Source organism: Ammospiza caudacuta, chromosome 13 (assembly GCF_027887145.1).
Source record: "Ammospiza caudacuta isolate bAmmCau1 chromosome 13, bAmmCau1.pri, whole genome shotgun sequence".
Classification (NCBI taxonomy): Eukaryota; Metazoa; Chordata; class Aves; order Passeriformes; family Passerellidae; genus Ammospiza; species Ammospiza caudacuta.
The window spans coordinates 4,333,391-4,338,756 of record NC_080605.1 but is presented as its reverse complement, the minus strand read 5'-3'; the positions used below and the strand labels follow the sequence as shown (position 1 = coordinate 4,338,756).

Below are 5,366 nucleotides of genomic sequence, written 5' to 3'. Positions count from 1 at the left end.
GAATGAGACCACGCGGCCCAGCATTCTGTTGGAGCAGTTGCTCATGTTCAGACCTCTGTAACCATGGAATAAACCTCTGGATTTAAACCATCCAGCAGAATCCATCTCCTTTTTCTCTTCACCATCGCCTGAAGCTATTCTTCCTGAGGTAAAGCCTGGACTTGTTCAGTGCCCAGCTGCAATCTCCAGCAAGCCAAGGTATCTCTGGGGTGACACGCCGCAGTTGCTGCCTTTGGCCCAGCAGCGAGGGTCAGACTGGCCCAGGCACAATCTAACTGGTAATACCAAAGCTTCTCTTCTCCAGGCTGAACAATCCCAATTTTCTCAGTCTTGCCACAAAACAGAGCTGCCCCAGCCCTCTCATCATCTTGGTGGCCTCCTGTGGCCCTGATGCAGCAGTTTCCTGCCTTTCCTGTGCTGAGGAGCCCAGAGCTGGAGGTGGGATCCAGCTGGGATCTCACCAGAGCAGAGGAGAGGGGCAGCAGCACCTTCCTGGACGTGCTGGTGACATTTCTTTTGATGCTGTACTTCAAAGCTTTATTTATGGGTTAGGACTGATTATGTTTTAAGGCTTAATTTGGATATTTGAAAAAAAATTCTTCATGCAAAGTCTTGTCAAGCATTGTAACAGGCTACCCAGGGCAGTGGTGGTGTCATCACCCCCAGAGAGGTCTAAAGGGAGGGACTGTAAATGTGGCACTAAGGGATGAGGTTTAGTGCTGGACCTGAGTTATTGCTTGGACTTCATCACCTTAGAGGTCTTTTCCAGCCAAAATGATTCCATGATAAATGAGCCAGTAATTCAGTATGGGTCATCATCTCAGCACTTCAGCAGTCCGTGCATTGCTGCTGTAAAAATACAAAATGATGTTTAAGTGGCAATGCCTTACGTTTCAGGTTTTATGTTTTTTCAGATCCTGCACTGCATTAGTGTGTAACTCTGAGCTCCATGTAAGTGTCAGCAAGCTCTCTTCACATTTTGGTCAGACTAACCAATCCTTCCAGCCTGAGAACCAAGGTCACCAACACAGCCTCAGGCCTGAAAAGTATAAATATAAGTGAAGTGGGGGGGAAGCAAACCAGGGAAATGTGACTTCATTACCTGAAGCTATAACTGGGCAATTAATTAACCTCTGATATGCAAATAAACCAAACATTTATCTGTGTGAGAAGCTCGTGACCATGATCCATTTTGGGTGTAGTCTGCAAGGCTGTTGCACTGCCCAAGGTGTATCTGCTGAAGGTAGAAGGAATGAGGGACTTGTCTTTACAAACCAGCCCTGGGTCTGCTGGGAAATAGAGCTGGATACTGCCAGATATACAATGGGAAGGATTCTACAGATTGATAAATGGAATGAGAGACGGAATGAGGGAGATTTGTCTTTACAAACAACAATTTACATAATTACATATAAATACATATAATTTATATAAATTCCATAAGGAAATCCACTGATTGACACAAGGAAAAGACTGAGGTGTACCTTTGTCAAGCACCTCAGCCAATGGGGAAAGAGGAAAATGTGGCCAGAAAATTGGGATAAAAAGAAGGCTGTGTCCTCCTAAAATCTGAGAGACCCAGGGGAAATGCCCCATGGCCTCTCCCTTTATTTGAATAAAGTTACAGGACTCCTCTGTCTCCTTTTTAGGCATAAACCTCTAGTGTTTGTGGATTAATTTTCCTGACAAAGGCCTTTAATAAATGCCTACTTTATTCTTTTAACACTGTCTAGCCTCTGTTCTAGGCATTGGTAGGATTTTCTATTATGAGAGAGATTTCCAGTTATTTATAGATGAATTCTTCAGAACATGAAGGACAGCAAAGGGAACCCCATCAATTTTGAAAATGTGACAAAGGCTGGCATCAGAGGAAAGGCAAAAGGGAGATGAATATCTGAGAATCAATCACAGAGCTTTGGATTTGAAGGCAGCATCTGTAACTTGGATGAATAAAGAGAAATAATCGGATTGCCCAGTTAGCCTGTGTCTGAGTGGAAGTGCTGGGGAGCTGTTTCTCACTGCCCTGGATTAATTCCTGGATCAGAGACATCTCTTGGTCCCTCCACAACATGAAATAAGTGCTACTGCAAACCACTTGTTAGGAAAATCAATCCACAAACACCAGAGGTTTATGTCCAAAAAGGAGACAGAGGAGCCCTTTTTCTTTATTTGAATAAAGGGAAAGGCCATGGGGCATTCCCCTGGGATCTCTCCAATTTTTGGAGGACACAACCTCCCTTTTTATCCCAATTTCCAGCCACATTTCCCTTCTCTCTTTCCCCCTTGGATGAGGTACTTGAGAGGTTCAGACTTCCTGACACACCTGATACCAAAGATTTCCCTCTAAGATATAACCCTCCCTTTTCATTTTTAATTCTTATGGAATTTAGGGGTTTTTCTACCCCGTTGTTTCTTTCATCCTTCAATGTCGAATTTCATTTATCAGCAAACCTAAAGTTTATTTGTAAAAGAAAATATCTTTTTCCATTCATCAATCAGTGGAATCCTTCCCATTGTTCCTTTTTTCTCTCAGTGCTGGTTTTATCTACCAGCAGACACACAGGTAGTTTGTAAAGACAAATCTGCCATTCCTCTCCCGCTGCTGCTCTGGACAGCTCTTCTCTTCATGTGAATTTTTACACTGCGATGGAGTTGGCTGTTTTCTTTTGCACCTGCAGACCTGAATGCTGTAGTGAGGATGATTCCTGTACTGCTGTCACCAGATTAATCTGGGCTCACACCCCAATGGTGCCAGTTGAGTTGGGCAACTCGAATAACTAAATAGCAGTTCTATGGGGAAAAGGCACCTATGGCTTGGGGACATACAAATACAGACAGGTTTGTGAGTACTGAACCTGAAAGCATGCTTTGCACACTGAACTCTCCTTTGGTTTTATTCACAGTCAAACTAACAATTCTCAAAGTGCCTGTATTTTAATTTTTGAACAAGATACCTCCTTGATTTTCTAAATCAATAAAATTTTTGTGTATTTTTTTTCTATTTAGCTGTGTGTTGGAGTTTAGGATTTTTCCTTTATCTCTCACGGAATTTTCTCCCACATGTTGCCTAAGAGATGTCAATGATGATGCTTGGGAGACAGAAGAGGAGGAGGAGGAAGAGTGCAGCTGACTGCAGTATTTCTTAGCTGTGGGGCTTTCCCTTGAGAAGTGCAGAGATCCCTGGATATTCTGGCTGGGATCGGGGCTGGGCTCAGCTCCTCACTCTCAGATCAGAGTGCACAGGGGTGGTTTTGGTGCCAGACCTGCTGCCCAGAGTGTTATAAATGATCAATCGAAAGCCAAATTTTGGAGTTTGAATAGACATCCGTCCCTCCGGCTGCTTGTGGTCTGAGACTCGTTTGGATTTCACAATCTTTATAAAATACATTCTTTGATAGCATGAATTATTTCTAACATGTATTACAAGAGGATTCGCTGCCACTGCGGAGTGTTCATCCTGCTCTGACTCCACTCTCTCTATTCACTCTTACTCTCGCAAGAGCAGCTCTTGGATCGGGACCTTTTCCAACCCCGATCTCGCCGGGAAGGGAACCCCGACCCCAATCCCTTCCCGGCGGCAGCGTCTCCAGGACTGCAGCAGCCCAGCCCTGCTGTTTATCTGCCTCTGCTGCCAGGGATTTTTGGCTCCATTTTAACGCGACACCCCGCAGGTTCCGGCAGAGCTTCCCGCGCTGCCCCAGCCCACGCTGTGCCGCCGCCATTCCGCCGCCCTGAGGCACCGCCCGCCCCTGCGGCTGGGCAGGGGAAACCCCGTGTGCCTCCCTCCCTGCCGCAGCCACAGCGCCCCCTGCAGGCGCGGGGGAGCCACGGCCCGGCCGCAGCCACAGCGCCCCTGGCGGCGGAGGCGGAACTGCAGCCGGTGCGCGGCCCGGCTCGGCCCCGGTTTATCGGTGTGAGAAACACCGGCACTCCCCTGGGAAATCAAACAAGGCTAAGGAAGGACGGTAGGAGACAAGAACCACAGATCAAAGGTTATTACAGACGGGTGCATCTTGGCACTCGCTTCGGGGATACGCCTTAATACCTTTTCCCTTCAATCAGCCTGTTGCATATTCATAGTCTCTTATGCATAGTAAAGTTTTCCCCTAAAATAGTTTACATGCTCTAAGAATTGTTCAGCATGGCTTCTCCTTGGGTCTGCCTTTTCAGAGCATGCAGATTCCTTGGTTGTGGTTTTAGTCCATTTTTATCCCCTCCAGTTTGGGCCTTGGTACATTCTGCCTTCAGAGGGTGAGTGCTGATGGCTGGCAGATGTGTCCAGGTGTGCTCATCCTGTGTGCATTGGGTGTTATCCCATCCCAGCAGGCATTTAACACAAGCACATTGATATCAGCTTAAATAACAAAAGAAATAGAAACTGTATCTTTATAACAAGTAACTTTAACACCACACATATAAAATCCATTTAAAATTTGCAAAAATCCAATATTATAGTATGTATCTATAACACCATGAACCGCAGCCAGCTGAGGCCCTGCAGGATGAGGCAGAGCTGGAGCTCTGGAGGCAGTCTCGCCCATAAATGCCTGAGAAGCCGACATTTATGCATTTTCCTCGCTCTCTATGTGCGCTGTGCCGCAGCCAGGGCGGGCGGAGCGCGGTTCGCGGTCCCGCACGGGGCAGAGCCGGCAGGGCGGACGGACAGACCAGGTCCAGCCCCTCTGTAGCCGTTCAATGGCGCACGGAGGAGCCGCTCAACGCGCGGCGCCGTGGCTTAGTTGGTTAAAGCGCCTGTCTAGTAAACAGGAGATCCTGGGTTCGAATCCCAGCGGTGCCTGGGCCGGGGAGCCGGCTTTTTGTCCCCGCGGTGTTTTACCGGCCGCCACGGGCCCAGCCCGAGAGAGGGGGAAACTGCGCGGGGCGTGTGAGTAACTACAGCAAACTGTGGGGTGAGTGTGAGTAAACACAACAAACTGCGTGGGGCGTGTGAGTAACTACAACGACGTGTGCGGTGGGGGGTGAGTAAATACAACAAACAGCGCGGGGCGTGTGAGTAAATACAACAAACAGCCTGTGGGTGTGAGTAATTGCAACAAACACCCTGTGGGTGTGCAATGGGTGTGTGTGTAAATACAACAAACAGCGCGGGGCGTGTGAGTAAATACAACAAACAGCCTGTGGGTGTGAGTAAATGCAACAAACACCCTGTGGGTGTGCGATGGGTGTGTGTGTAAATACAACAAACAGCGCAGTGAGTGTGTGAGTAAATATAACAAACAGTGCGGTGCATGTGAGTAAATACAACAAACACCCTGTGGGTGTGCAATGGGTGTGTGTGTAAATACAACAAACATGCGGTGGGTGTGTGTGTAAATACAGCAAACTCTGAGGTGGGTGTGAGTAAT

At 47.5% G+C, this 5,366-nt stretch overlaps 1 non-coding gene across 1 annotated transcript; it reads left to right on the top strand.

The window, feature by feature from the left end:
• The first annotated feature begins 4,724 nt into the window (after nucleotides 1–4,724).
• On the top strand, nucleotides 4,725–4,798 carry TRNAT-AGU (transfer RNA threonine (anticodon AGU)). The gene has a single exon. It is a non-coding gene; the product is annotated as a tRNA-Thr (tRNA).
• Nucleotides 4,799–5,366: the final 568 nt, after the last annotated feature.